General features: G+C 37.4%; 1 protein-coding gene and 1 non-coding gene across 19 annotated transcripts in view; one reads left to right on the top strand and one right to left on the bottom strand.

Annotated features, from left to right (window-relative positions):
* NRXN3 (neurexin 3) overlaps nucleotides 1-16276 on the top strand; it is a 1566790-nt gene that overhangs the window by 811981 nt on the left and 738533 nt on the right. The window lies entirely within an intron of this gene.
* Nucleotides 6292-6408, bottom strand: LOC142871604 (U5 spliceosomal RNA). The gene has a single exon (XR_012919842.1). It is a non-coding gene; the product is annotated as a U5 spliceosomal RNA (small nuclear RNA).

Raw genomic sequence — 16276 nt, 5'->3', positions numbered from 1 at the left:
TCAATCCTTTGTTCTGTTAAGCCCACTTCAGTATTTCTTAAATCTACCCACTTGCTAGGAACTGAGCCAAACCATACCTGATTTCTAGGCATTCATTTTTCCTGGACTTAAATTCATTCTCCTGCCTGCAGCCAATACTTTCTGATATGTAGTGAGCTTTACTAACAATTTATTGGTAAAAACTAGTCAAGGACTTTTCATTCTTTCAAAATAAAATGCAGTATAGTATGCAGTGGTGGGAAATTAAGCACTGAAACTTGGATTCAAATCCTAGCTTTCTTTTTTGTCTATCTTTGTGCCCCTGAGCAAGTAATATCACTGCACTATGGCTCAGTTATTCCATCTGTGAAATGGGGATAATAATGTCCCTTACTTTGTAGGATTGCTAGTAGGGAAAGCCAGCTAATACTAATAAGATGACAGGTAGAGAAATAGCAACTTTTAATAAATGTTAATTATTTATTGTTAGTACCTCTAGACACTCATCCCTTAACACTTCTCTCATTCTTCCCTGGATTGTGTTGAGTATCCAGAATCTGTACATGCTGTTCCTTTTGTCTCCTTTACTGACATAATTCCTACCTGACCTTCAGAACTCGGACTTTTCCCTCTGCCAGGAATCATTCTCTACTTCTTCTCTGCACTGCAGTTCAGATGTCACTCTTATATGCTGAGTTAACTGCTATTGTAGCATTTCACACCTTGTATTTTCTTGTTTATCTCTCTGTTCTTTCTCCCATGATGAACACACTTTGAGGGCAGAAACTTTGCCCTGTTTGTCTTTGTAGCTCCATGCCTTGGCACAGTGCCTGGCTCACAGGAGGTGATGAGAAAACTGTTTCTGTTGTATGAGTAAACCTAGAGTGAAAATCTACTAAAGGGAACGACCTAAGATAAGGTCATATTACCAAATATCTCAGTGCTAAAAGGCTTATGTGTTTATGAGTAGTCAGGTGTCTCAATGGAACACTAGTATCTAGATGTTCATATGTATATCTGAAACAGTTAAGCATGCAGTCAAGTAATACAGGTAATTGGGGTTCTGTCTCTCCTAAAGAGCTATGCTTTTGATTATCCCTGCTCTAACTGCAGTGGACAAGCAAGTATAGTCTAGAGTTTCTCAAATAGGTCAGATTATGGGACCCACCTTTATTTATATCAGGAAACCCAAATATAGTGCCCTAAGGAACACAGTTTGGGCAATAACAAGTCTGAGCTAATAAGAAAAATACTTTTTTTTTTCTTCTTGATCCTAGGATTATTTGGGGAGATTTTAAGAGACCAATGAAGTCTTCAGCTCTGGATAAAGACTAATTTCAGCTTGAAGTTTGGGCACTAACGATCACAAGTTAAAGTCTTTCAGGGATGTAGAATTCTTACAGCAATTAGAACATGGCTCCATATAAATATTTCTATTTCTCCTCTTGGGTGGTAGTCTCTGAGCAGAGGAGATGGGGGCATAGTTATCTTAAAAGGCAGGGCCCAGAATGTCAGTGGTTTTATGGACACATACAGCTCTTTAGGATTTCTTATTACCTGCTTCAAAATCAATGGGGTTGCTTATTAAAATGACTGATTCCTAGGGCCTCTATTGGACCTGTTGAATCAGACAGAGTCTGTGAGTGGGAGACTAATAACAACATCTGTCCTGAGGTCTGCTGTGATTCTTGTGCTCCGCCATGTTTGAGAATCATGGTTCTAGTTACTGTTTGACACTGAGTAGAAGCCACTTCACAAGTAGAAACTTTTTAACGGGACCATGATTTACAAGGTCACTTCTGTCAAGTCATAAACCATCACATGTGGAATTATCGCTATCATCATGGTTCTTATTTCTTATATATATGTGTGTGTATGTATATCTTTTGAAATATGCATTTTAAGAGAAGACATTTAAAAGTTTAAAGGACTTAATTGGATATTTTATCTTGTGAGAAGAACAATTGTTGGGTAAGTCACTCAACTTCTGAACCTCATCATACGGTCTGTGAAGCAGGAGTGGTGGCATCTGCCCTTCCTCTGCACTTGGGGTTGGGAGAGTCAAATGAGAAAGATAGAGAAACAAGTGTGAAGTACAGAGTACCATCAACAATAAGGTATCATGATGTCTACATCCATATTTGGTGATATAGGAACCTTGTTATACTTAGTAACATTTTTTTCTAAGTAACCTAGTTTATTTTATTATTCTATTTGGTTTAAGAGTACATTTTGGTAACTGAGAGTTTAAAACAAATAATAATTACAGATTTATTAAAAATTGAACATGGTTAAAAGTAAGAAAAATTCTGAGATTTATGAAATGAATATTATATAGTATTTACTTTGAATATAACGAGAGTTAAATATTAGGAACCATTAATCTGAATGATTCCACATTGTAAGCAAATGCTCTGGAAAATGAGCAGTAGATTTATTTATGAAATTAACCATTTTCCTAATGCCATGGGAATAAGATCAAAGCCACTCAGGTCTAAGAATTCTACCTAGAGTTACATAGCATATTTAAATAAAAGGGTGAAATTCACAAACCCTAACATCAAGTTTAATTTCAACTGTAGCTATTTTATACTTTTAAGAAAGAAACCCTTTCTCTTATAAATGTAAACCTTTTTTCCTAAATGGAAGCAAATTCATTAAGTTCATTCCATCAAAGGTAAATTGAAAAAAGCCAGCAGACAAGATAAATTTGACAGAAAATAGGTAAAATCTAAGTTTTATTCATGGATAGTGGTTAAGAATGAAGATATTGAGATAAATTATTTTAAGTGAGGACTGTCCTTTTAATAGGCCTCACTCTCTAGCCTTGTCTCATTTCTCATTTTCATGAGGTTCTTAATTTATTCTTTTCATTACATAAAACATGCCATATTTGGCCTTTTCATGAAATGTATCTGATATTCTCCTTTGACAGCCATTCATGTGAAAAGAACAGGTCCTATTTCTATCCATCGCCTACATGCACATATTCATAGAAATCATAGATTTTTTTTAAATAAAATATACTTTATAATTATAGGGCATCTTAATCCCAGGAATCCAAAAGATTCAGGTCCCTAACTATATCATATTTCCTTTCTCTATGTAAAATGACACATATGGTCAAGGTTCCTATTTCCCCAAAATAATTCAGTCTAAATTATATGGTTTCCATGTCTACATAGGGCAATAAGAATACATAAATAAAATCACCAGCCCAGGGAGCATTTACCCCAATTAAATCTAGGAAATTTTCTGTACTACTTTGTCTCTCTACTTATATGTCTAAGCATTGCTACTTTTAATGGAACGTAAAATTTATCTGTCTAGATTTTGGCAGGGGACAGGGAATGGATGAGCTATTTCTTCCCCTGCTATTTTATAAACAAATATAAAGTGTGGGTATGTATGTGTATTTTTTTTACTCCAATAGTATAATTTTAGTATCTGATTCATAATCTTATTTGTCTGAATTTAAATATCAAGAAAAATCAATCATCTAGGATGCTGTTCATCTTAATGTTGTCATTTTCTTCTTCTTAAAATCTGAAAAGTGTTGCAGTTTTTACGCGGTAGTCTTTCCATATTGAAGGACAGTTGCATTTTACTGTACACCATTAAATGCTTTAGGACATGTAAGGGAAATATAATTATGTAATTACCAAATTTAGAAATCAGTAGGGTGCTTATATGCTATTCAGCAAGATACTTTTCTAGCTCCAAATTCTTATAACAAAATTCAAAGCAACAAATGGTCTTCCTTGTTTAAAGTAACACCATGACCGATTGATTGCTTTGAATTTAATCTGATCTTGTTCTGATGTCTTTTCTAGAAACAAGAAAACTTATTGGTAAGGTGTGTTTTCTATTCATCCCTATTTCTGCGCCCTGAATGAGTAATGGGTAAATACAATGATAAAAACAAAACAACAACAGAAAAATGGAGAAGTCACAGGATTGAATAGAAACCAGGACTGAAACTGCTTTCTCACTATTTTGTTGTGGTAGTGTTGCTTTGGGTTTGTTTTGCCTTTGTAAAGGAAGTTGCAACAAGGAGCAGCTAAGGACAAATAAATTGGCAGCAGATTGTGGTTTATGATAATGACAGTCCCAAAGGGACTTGGCTTTCTTGGTGACATTGAAGTAAATTGCATTACTCAAGATGTATGCTAAGAAGGATAGATAATGAGATGTATGGGGAAAGGCAATATTACTGTTTTTATGGTATTGTTGACTATCAAAATGAATGGAAGGAAAGAGAGGACTAGGAAGAATTACTTGAGCTAATTTTAATATACGTTATGAATGTCAAAATTTCCACTTGAGGAATAAAAGCATTTAAAAATATCTCAAACAATTGCTGACCATTATTTCAATCCCGTTTTCTGACCTCCAGTGTCTTTGATTTACTTGAAGTTCCTAATTTCTTGTTAGGTGAGATGACATTAGTTTATAATATACTTGGGTTAAAAATAACATTTTGTTTTTTTTTTTGAGATGAGGAAGGAGGAAGGGAGTGTCTTAGCTTCCTCATTCAGAAACATAGCTCTTATGTAAAACCTTGTTCCAGGAGATTCCATGAGATATTGAAGAAACCTCATCTAAAGATTAGGACATTTTGAGCTTGACAAAGCTCCCACTGAATGCCTTGCATTGGAACAAAACTGTGATAAGAAGAGCATGTGAGTGCACACATGTATACTGACACAGGGCAGAAAGCTCTCTTTTCTAGGAGACCTATTTCCACTGTTTACAGAGCACTGACAGCCCATTTCCCCTGAGTCCTTTGGGTAAATCTTTGTTGTATATGACAGCCACATATTATTTTAATCCTACCTTCTTAATTCTACACCATTCACAGCAATTAGAAGGCAGAATAAAATGAATGATTTCTGGTCACTTTAGAATTGGGATGAAGCAAGGATGAGGGGTGGCTTGCAAAGATATTTTAATTCTAAAGGTAAAAAGGGTTAGTGGCCTCTACTACCTATCTTAGAGAATAGGGTGTCCTGACATCTTTCCTTCCTTCCTTTCTCTTTGGTGTTCTCCCTCTTCCTGGTGCCACATCGAGAGGAGATTCGCTCCTAAAAGAGTGTGTCGTTTTAAGTTGACTTTCCCAGAGCTGAGCTAAGAGCCATTGCCAAGGCCAGTGGGCGTAAATTTAGCCCTCCTGACGGGAGATGAAGGGTTGTGGGATTTATGGCTTATTTGAGTTCTCATATATCACCCTCGGTGTCGCTCGCTTATGATGGCCCTGCCAAAAGATAAAGAAGTGTAGGACGCTTGGTACGGGCTATGGTGACAGGCCAGGGACAAATGTCTCTGTTGGGTAAATTGATTTGAATGGCTCTAGTGAAATATCAGGTTAGGCTGAAAATATGATTGGGTTTAATGATCCTGCTGACTTCGTAGACTGTGGCGATTCCAAATCCTGGACAAGTAAATTAAGGCACTCTATGAAAGAAGTGTGTATGGATATTTGTAAATCCATATAATTATTAATGTCACGATAAATAGCACCATGTAAAAACTCAGACCTGTTCTTAAGTATAACCTATTGAATCTCCATTGAATATGGAAAACATTACTTACAATTTATAGAGTATTTGTTTGGGAAAAACTGTTGACAATATTATTTTTTCTCCACATCCTAGAGTCAACAAGCAGATGCCTGAAGGCATAAAAATATGTAATGAAAAGACTGAGAGCAGATAAATAGTTTATTTTCTCCTGGTAAAATATAGTAGACTTACACTTCATGGTAGAGAGAGGATTTTTGATTTGTGTGAAAGTGGGGTTTTGTTAGGCCATTAAGCCATAGATTAAATGGATTACTCTTTCAATTTGAAAAAAAATTTACCTTATTTTTTTAATGTGGCTGTTCAGTGAAAAGTAATAGAGTTTAGATTTCCTTATGGGACCAAAATTTCTGTTATTCCATTTAAAGTTGCTTCCAAATTTCTGAGTTTGCTTCCAACAATGGACATTCTTTCCTTACTGTTCTTACCTTCTTATAATTATCTCTGACTGCCTAGAGCTTTATTTTATTTAGGGACAAGAATGATTGGCTTCATCTTCCAAAAATGTTACAAAGCACCAGTTATATTTTTGAGCTTTGCACTTGGCCTGTGCAGGAAGGAGCCCTATTTAAATCAAAATGACTTCCATGGAGTTTTCCACTAATACTGACAGGTCTACACAACCACAGGTGAACAGGAATCCCTGGCTACCTGGCCTTCAAGTCCCTGTTTTTTCTGTATCTTTAAATCTTTGCAAATTCTTTTTTTTTTTTTTTTTTTTTTTTTTTTACTTAGCCTTGTCTAAGCAAGACTTCAAAAAATTTGGTTACCAACTCATAACTGTTTCTCTCCACGGAAATCTTTAGTAAAAGGCGAAAGATTTATTCGTCTTGAAGAGAAACCAGAGTGCAAATTCTTTATTCGGCATAAAATGTGGTTTCTTTATTTCAGAGAGTGGCTAAGAGCTCTGGAACACCATCTTCACTAGGAGGATGGTAAACTGGGTTCAGAGAAGAAGGAAACCTATTGTTAAATATGGTCTACTTTTAGAACCAAAAATAACAACAACTACGACAATGACAAAGCACAATAAAGCAGAGTCAGCACTTGAGAGTGATGTGCTCATTTATCAACGTGGTGCAGAATGATAGTGTCAACACGCAACTCTTCATCCTCAGGAGAGGCCCGGCGTAATCGCAGACCTCAAAACTGTATCCATGGAATAGAGAGGTGTCCCCGACTTAGGGTAAAACATGCCTTGTATTCGTCTGCCTTTTCATCACCTTCAACTGACTTCAGGTTAACGTGCTCACTTACTGAGAAAAATCCATTTGCTCAGGTATAAATTTTAGGTAATTTCCCTTCATCTGTGTTAAGGGAACCCATAACTGTTCTCTGGACCTCACTGGTTTCCAACTCAAGACTAACATGACTCAGTTTGCACTCGACATTTGTATTAATTTTTATTTTGGGGTTTATTCTTTTCTTCATATGAAATACTTGTCCAGCGTCACACAGCTTATAAGGGACAAGGCAGCTCTTGGACCCAGTTGTGCCTGACTTCAAAATACATGCTCTGCACCACACCATTTTTCCTGTTCCTACGTTTAGGAGAAAAACATTTGTCCACTTCTCCAAGCTAGAGTCTTGCCCTTTCCCTCTTACTTGCCCAATCACTCTGACCTCCTGCCTGACCTCCAGGACTCATGTAGCCTCCTGCCTGGGATGGGCTTTTCTATCATCTTTTCACAGCCGTTGTGTTCTCTCTCAGGTCTCAAAGTATACGTCACCTCCTGGAAGTCTCTGTTAATCTTAAGGGGACTTCCACAGTTACCCTCCACCCCATTACCCTGATGCTTTCCTATATAGTAATGATCACATTTTGTAACTATTTTGGCTATTGGTTGGCTCGTTAAATGCCTGTCCCTCTCATCTCCCCCTACCAAAATGTAAATTCCATAAGAACAGGAATGCTGCCTACTTTGTTCACCTCCATCAGTGTTCTGCACATAATAGTCCCAGTAATTATTCTAGAAATCAGAGAATACCCAAATGAACAAATGCTCCTAGAGAGACAAAAATATAAACAAATAATTATAATGCTAGGAAAAGCCTTTTAAAGGTTCTAACAAAGATTTGGGTAAAATGTTGTCACTACACAGAAGAAGATGGGTAAAGAAATATGAACAAACACCAGGGGTATTAGATGGTTTCTGGGTATGGCATGTATGAACTGAGACTGGGGATGGTGGGATTTCATAGACAGTGCTAGCAGGAACAGCACCCTTAGAAGAAAAAATAGCATAAATAAACACACAAAGACAGAAATGAAGAAGGTAAACAATGACATAACAGTAAAAAGACCTGAGTTCGAATCCTGAATTTTTTTCTTAATAGCTGCTGATTTTGGACCATGTGTTTAATAAACATTATTTGAGAGCCTTCTAAATTCTAGGTATATTACTGTCACTATTTCTTCCTGAGTCTCAGTTTCCTTGGTTACTAAGTGAGGATGCTCCTCACGCAGGGGTGGAAAAATCTGTGGCCTCAAGGCCACATGTGGCCCGTCTACCAAATCCAAACTTCACAGAACAAATCCTGTCTGAGACCCTGGTTTTTAGCAGGTACTTTCATTCACAGAGATTGTAGCTGAGTTTAGGCGACCTGCTAAATTTGGAAAAGGATTATTTAAAGTCAAGGAGCAGATCCATTACAATACTATAATTAGAATGTATAATCACATTTGTAGAAAATGGACTACACTATGAGTAAAGGTAATTTTATTCATAAAGTACTAACTCACCTGGGGTTATGAGAGATAAGTTCTAGTTTTAGTATAACCTTAGGTTCTGGGATATGCTAAAAAATTCATTCAATTAATTGGTGTCTACAGTATCCTTGTCCTTAAAATTACTGCTATTATAGAAATGCCTGTATGTGAACTTAACCTCTTCTTGAGGGTTTCACTAACGAAAGTGAAGATCACTTCTCTCTAGAACATTAAGCCTAAGCAGAAAGGTGCCGTATGAAGTATTATAATGGAAGTACTATGAAAAGAAGAGCAAGCCACTTAATCATTTTCACAATGCAAAGGTGCTACCGCAAGTCATAATTCAAATACAGAGATTTATATAAATTAAATAATGTTTCTGGGGTTAGCCAGAGCTCCTGGTGTTCTAGAGTTTGTCATCATGAATCGTGATGTCACTTAACAAGTACCATACTTAGAAGAATGGGAGGGAACTTCGCAGAACAGTGAGCAACTAGAAAATATTAACAATAACCTGGAGAGGAAAGCAAAAGGGGAAGGGGACACAGGAGAAAAACAGTGGAGAAACAGATTCACATAGCAAGAGGTAATCCAGGAGGGAGGGAATAGTTGCAGAAGGGAAACCAGCCTTGTCATTTATCTAACAAAACGTTCCACTTCCCCATGGGGTGCCTGCCTCTTTGAAAGGCAGTTGTTTGGGGACATGTCAATCTTCCTTACCTGTAACCAGTGCCCTGAATATTTCACTGTATCCAAGAAAACCTGCAAAACTGGAAGGCTTGGCTGATGGCTTTCTTTATAAAGCAGTAAGGGAGGTTGGGCTGGATTCTGGAGGAGGTCATCTTGCAGGGGAAAAAAAAAATCACTGATATTTCATAGTCTTATACCACCCACAGTTACACTTTACTGGATGAATACTTAATGCACAGTTTTCCTATTATCCCTATTTTCCAGATTAGAAAACTGAGGCTAAGACTAACGAAGTAGCTTATCCAGCTTGGCATGGCTTGCAAGTGATGGAGCCAAATTTGAATTTCATTTTCTCTGACTCCATAGCTCATACTGGCCTAGTAGACTCTGGCCTGAGTGGGCCATTTTCTAATGTGTTTTTCTTTTATAAAAATTAACATGTTTACATAATAAGTGGGAAAGGGTTAACTTTGAAATACAAGATTATTTTCAGAGAAAGTATCCTTTTCTGACTTTCTCATTCTTAATGTTGATTCGAAAATTAGAATAGGAAAAGTATGGCAAGAGTGTCCTTGAACTGGGAGTAGCCAAAATTGCTCACAAGTAAAGTTGTGCCATCTGGATTACTGTAAATTCTCCTAAATTGGTGTGGTCTGTCCTGGTATGTCTTGGAAAGGGAGCAACTAGTGCAGGGGAAATGAATCAAAATGCAGCAACATGATTTTGGGGGGGGGTAAGATTTTGCTTAATTATCACTGCAGTAGAATGGCTGGCCAAAGTCAGAAGTCTTTTATTTCTGTTCTGTAAGCAACCCAATAAAGCTCCAGCACATGCAGCACAAACAAATGCCCTTTTGTTGTTTTCTACATCTTAAAAGAGTTAATCAAGAATTATTTTTTAGAATAATCTTGTGTTAAATCAAGCAGCCAGACATGAAATAGGAATTAAAGAAAATTAGATGAGAATTATCATAAAAATATTAAATTTTGTCAAAAACCCTACCAAATGAATCGGTTAATAAGCACCTACAATTTATTGCCCTCTAGGTTCCCTTTTCACAGGCATCTTTAGGATTCATCAGTTTGTTCCCATCAATACCACCTGCCTATAATCCTTGACAAAAATCTGTTTTAGATCCTAGGAGTGGCCAATAGTTTTGAGAGCAAAGCAGGGCAATAGCCTGAGCCAGGAATCTGGAAGAGTGTGGGTTGGTAAACATTACAATCACTGATTTTAGTAGGTGACGATTTGCCTTAAGCATAGCCCATTTGCACTGTGCCTCTCCACCCTATTAGGCCTGTTGGCCATTCCTTCTAGAAAAATAACTAGGGGATTTGAAATTACACTCATCCAATTTCCCCCATTTTTTTTGTATATATAGACTATTGAGTCATAAAGATATAGCAGGAGACTTCACGAAGTTCATTTGGCTCCTAACATCTTGGGACCAGCAGGTCTGAGACAGCCCTGCTATGTTAGTCTTGGGTAGACTGCTGGCCTACAGGAGGTGGCATTGCAGATTGTGGTTCTCTGTGAATGTACACAGGCTGCCTTACTTGCCCAATTCTAGTTCCATAAAGTGTCGAGGGCAATCTTTGTTTCTGATAGTATGTCAGAGTGTGACTGAGAGAGATACTGAGTTTCACTGAGAGAAATTTACTAGGTATAGGTTCTTCTCTAAATTATAGCATGGCTACCTCCTATCTCAATCTTAGCACTTTTGACATTTTGAACTGGATTTTTTTGTTGTAGGGGGCTGTCTGTGCATTGTAGGATGCTCAACAGTATCTCTGGACTGGGCCCACTAAATGTTAGTAGCACCTTTGCCCTATTGTGACAACCAGAAATGTTCCAGGTATTACCAAATGTCTTCTGGGGAACAAAAATCACACCAGCTGAAAACCACTGACTTGGATTTTGTACTCTTTGAAATAAGACAACTGATATTTTTTCTTCCTCCTAATTATGCTCAATAAGGTGAGGCCTTCTTTTGAGATGGACTTTCAACATACATCTCTGATTCTTTTTGAAAAAGCATGTTGCATTTTAATCTTTTAGTGGCTGTCTGTCCCCAAATGTGAAATAGGAAGTTGAAGAAGGTAGTAGTTATATGCACACTTTTTTCTGAGGCAAAGTCGCTTGAGTTTGAGTTAAGCATTTGCTACCAACTAGGTATGTAACCTTGACCAAGTTGTAAGAACTTTACAGTTCTAAGGCTTCCATTTTTATGAGGGAGAATAATAATTGTACCTTTTGTATCCTATTGTGGTGATGATTAAATGAGATAAAATGGTGAAAATACATAACACGATGGCTGGCCCATGTTGAATGTCCAATAAATGTTTGCTGTAATTATTACCATTGATGCTGACATTTTTAAAAAATTGGTTGGCTTGTTATTATTAAGACAGTGTTTATTTTTTCTTTACCAAATACTTACTATGTTTTTATCTCAGAAAACAGACTCACAAGTACACACACACACACACACACACACACACACACACACGCACGGTCTGATAAGCTCTCTGGTCCTACACATTATTTTTGGCCAAATCCAGGACTTTCTATTAGCCCCTCTAGTTTTTTCTGCTTCTGCTATTAGTGTTCCTACCTTGTTTCCTTCCAGTTCTTTCCTTCCAGAACCATCATCAGATGACTTACAAATCATTCCCTTGATTTGCAGCCTGTGCACCAATGAGAAAACTGCGATAGTGGTTTTTGACTTTATGCTTCATTGCTTAGGCCTTGTCATAAACACCATGGCATCTTCAAAAAGGAAACAAAAACACCAACTTTCTTTTGGCCAGAATCTTATCAAATCTGTGCCTGTAATGGCGTAGAAATACAGGAAATGAGAAATCCCGCCCCCCTTTTTCCCCCTGCTGCTGCGGCAGAGTGACCTTGAAGGGAGCACCATCTCAGCCTTTGCTTTCTGTGTGCCCACATCTCTCCTCCCCCGTCCCCTCCTGCGCCCCATTCAGCTCCTCCGCAACCAGCAATCACTTTGCCCTCCTGCTCCAAATTTATGACCAAGAACAAGTCATAAACAGAGAAGGCCAATCCTAATCCCAGGCACTGCACCTTCCTGTTTGCCAGAGGTACGACAGCTTGATGGGACTGTAAAGAATAAGCCTGCATCCCCACAGTCCCCATGAATCACACCCCAGGATAATGACGAGCAAAGGCTGCTGCAGCGGCTGCAGGTGACTCAGAGCCCTGAGGCCGGGGCTTCCCCTTAACCCTCGTAACAAAGGGTCCCCATGGATGTTCTCTCTGTGGAGTGGCCTGACAATTCAGAGTAGTCTCCAACTAACAAGACCTGGCTGACTCACCCGTCCATACAGAGCAGGTTTGATCCATGACCCATGTGAAGTGGTAAAGGCCACTCCAGCTCACTGATGCTCAGAGCATGATGAAGGTGTCACCTGAATGATACAGGGACTTTCTGGTGAATAACACCATTCTTTTCACAGATACCATCTTCCTCCTCTAGTTGCCTCTTAGTGTGCATATTTTTGGCTGGTGCTTCTCAAACGTGATAGCGTGTGGCAATCGCCCAACGATCTTGTTCAATTTCTGTTTAGTTGGTCTGAGGTTGTGCCCGAGAATCTGCATTTTTATGAACTTCCATGTGATACTTGATGCTGCTAGTCTTTTGATCACATTACAGTTTAGGCAGTGAGATTCTAGAGAATTTTAGAGCTTTCTTTTTCCTACTTTCTTTTCCTGCCCCTGAGTTCTTTCTTTTGGAGCAGCACTTGTCAGCTTTTACAGGAAACAGTAGTAACATCCCCCAGTTGGTTTGGGGCAAGACTAATGCTTTCCTCCATGCCCATGAAATACCAGAAGCTCTGAGAAATAGAGACATACAGTTATCACTGAGTTTAGTCTCCTTCCCTAAATGTTAGCACTCTTTAAATGATCTGACACATGTCCTTCCAGCTTCCTCTCAGATCACTGCTGCATTGGAGGGATCTCAAGCCAGCACTGCATGGACAGCTAGTTCTTTTGTTGTTGAGCTCTAAATGTAATGAAATGCTTGTGACATTTCAAAATCTGTTTTCACTTACTGATTTCTAGGTAGGTGCCTTGATTAGGCCAAGGGGCAACACAATACCAATGTAGCACCTTTTTATGTTTCTGGAGGCTTCTTTTCCTTTCCTTTCCTTTTCCTTTCTTTGCTTTCTAGATCTGACAGTCATAGCTGTAGTCTGTGCTTTACTTTTGAGATACACAGTTAGGATCCATCACAGTCCCTGTGAAAGGACAATGAGTAAAAGAAGCAAGATGCAGAGAGAACCTAACAGTTTGTATATGGGTGTGAGATTTGAAAGGGTTAAATGTCTTCTATCAACAATGTCTAGAACCTTATATCACCCATGAGTAAGTATGCTTGAGGCTCAAGGATTTCGATCTTCAAGACATGCTCCTAGACATGAAATACTCCTATGATCTGGTTGCCTAAATGAAACATGCTATGGGCCTGAGCGTACCTAAGTCAGCTGTAGTTCCTCTATCAGATTCCTCGCCGTTTCCTTCTTCCAATGATAAGTGATGCAAATATACAAAGGGAACACAGGGTTTTGTAGTGTAAAAAGCATGGGGGTTGCAGCGTACAACTGCCTCAACTCTCAGACACATTGCTGGTGGTGTGGTCTTGCTCAAGCTACTGACTTAACCCTCCTCTGTAAAAACTTGATAATATGTACTTAAGAGGGTAGTCTTGAAGATTACATGAGATAAAACAGGCCTAAAATAATATCTGACACAGTAGTCACTCAATGAATTTTAATTTCATTCTATTTTGAATCAGGTTGTTTACATTGTATTTGACAGAATTAAGCAATCTGTGGTACTGATTTCATCTGTGGGCTCTGGAGTCAGCCCATCTGGGTTTGAACCCTAGCTCAGCTACATCTTTAAATGTGCCCATTGATACGTTTCATCTTACTAGGCCATAGTTTTCTGGAGTTTGAGGATTAAATGGGTTATTATGTGTAAAACACTTTAATGGGTCTCTGGCACATAATATCATAATATTAGGATATGGATTTTATTTCATCTAGTTGTATTTGGAAAGTAGCAAGCAAAAACATGCAACTCCTCCCTTCCCCCCAAGAAAACAAGAAAACAAAACCCACTGCCACCAATAACAACAACCTACTTTTAGTTTTGGTACCATATGTAAGAAGCTATTTTCCTAGACTATTTATCTGAAGTAGTTTAGATCTGACAGGAGTTAAAAATTTTCAGTTACAGTCTTGAAAAAAATTAATCTGGGATCGACCATAAACCTAAATATAATCACTAAAATTATAAAGCTTCTAGAAGAAAATATAGAGAAATGTCTTTGCAACATTGAAGTACTCAATGAGTTTTTGTAAAGAATTTAAAAGCACTAAGTATAAAAGAAATATCAGTAGATTGGAATTGATGAAAATTAAAATTTTCTTCTCACCAAAAGATATACTTAAGAAAATTAAAGGGTAAGACATAGATTGGGAGAAAATGTTTTCAGGCCATACATCTAAAAAAGGACATATGCTTAGAATTTACAAAGATCTCCTATTAATAAATAATAAGACAAACAATGGGCAAAAGACTTACATAGACACTTTATAAAAGAAAATATATGAATGGCCAATAGACCCATGAAAAGTTGTTCTACTCCACTAGTAATAAAGAAAATGTATATTAAAATTACGACGAGATGTCATTTCACACTCCCTAAAATGGCTAAAATTAAAAAGACTGACCACACCAGATATTGGTGAGCACTGGAATTAATAGAAATTCTCATACTTTGAACTTGGGAGTGTAAGATGGTACAACTACTTTGGAAAATGGTTTGGCAATTTTTAATATAGTTAAACATCTAAACTAAGACTCAGCGAGTTTACTTATTTGTCCAAGAGAAATGAAAACATATATACACAAAAAGACTTAGGAAAATATGTTCAAAGTAGCTTTAAAATAGCCTCAAACTGAAAACAGGACAGATGTCCATCAACAAGAGAGTGGATAAACAAAACAATATATTCCTAGATGGAATACTAATATTCAATGAAATAGAGGTAAATACAACATGTATGCATCTCAAAAAACAGTACACTTTTGGGGGCTGGGGAAAGACACAAAAGAATGTATACTATATAATTCCATTTATAGAAAGTTTAAGAATAGGCAAAATCTGTGTTAGAAATGAGAACATTAATTGCATAAGAGGAGTGAGTATTGGAAGGAAGGGGCTTGAGGGAGCTTTCTTTGGTGGTAGAAATACTCTATATCCTGAAAGGAGTGTTGGTTTCAGGGATACTTTGATTTATTAAAATTTATCCAATTGTATATAAGCATACCTTGGAGATATTATATGTTTGGTTCTAGACCTCCACACAAAATCTTGTGAGTCACACATAATTTTTGGTTTCCAAATGCATATAAAAGTTATGTTTACACTATTCTGTAGTCTATTAAGTGTGCCATAACATTATCTTAATTAAAAAAAAACATATTTTAATGCTAAAAATGCTAATGATTATCTAAAGCTTCAGTGAAGTGTAATATTTTTGCTGGTGGAGGGTCTTGCCTTTAATAAAATGGCTGCTGAAGTTTGGGGTGGCTGTGACAGTTTCTTAAAATAAAATGACAGCGATGTCTGCCACATCAGTTGATTCTTCCTTTCACGAAAGATTTCCCTGTACCCTGCAATGCTGTTTGATAGCATTTTACCCACAGTAGATCTTCATTCACAACTGGAGTTAATCCTCTCAAGCTGCTCTCTCTACGAAGTCTGCGTAATATTCTAAATCCTTTGTTGTCATTTCAACAATATTCACAGCATATTTACCAGGAGTAGATTCCATCTTAAGAAACAACTTTCTTTGCTCATCCATAAGAAGCAACTCTTCATCCTTGAAGTTTTATCTTTAATGTTGCAGCAATTCGGTTACATCTCAAGCTCCATTTCTAAATCTAGTTCTCTTGCTATTTCTACCATATCTGCAGTTACTTCCTCCACCAAAGTCTTGAACCCCTCAAAGTTATCCATGAGGATCAGAATTAACCTCTTTCAAACTCCTGTTAATGCTGATATTTTGACTTCTTTCTATGTATCATGAATGTTCTTAAAGGCATCTAGAATGATGAATCCTTTCGAGAAGGTTTTCAATTTACTTTGCCCAGATCCATCAGAGGAATCACTATCTATGGCAGCTATAGCCTTCCAAAAGGTATTTCTTAATTAATAAGACTTGAAAGTTGAAATTACTTCTCAATCCTTTGAATTTATAAAAAACACAATAAAGTGCAATGAAAC

The sequence above is a fragment of the Microcebus murinus genome, chromosome 6, assembly GCF_040939455.1.
Source record: "Microcebus murinus isolate Inina chromosome 6, M.murinus_Inina_mat1.0, whole genome shotgun sequence".
Lineage (NCBI taxonomy): Eukaryota > Metazoa > Chordata > Mammalia > Primates > Cheirogaleidae > Microcebus > Microcebus murinus.
The sequence above is the reverse complement of the archived record's forward strand: the minus strand, read 5'-3'. Positions and strand labels throughout refer to the sequence as shown.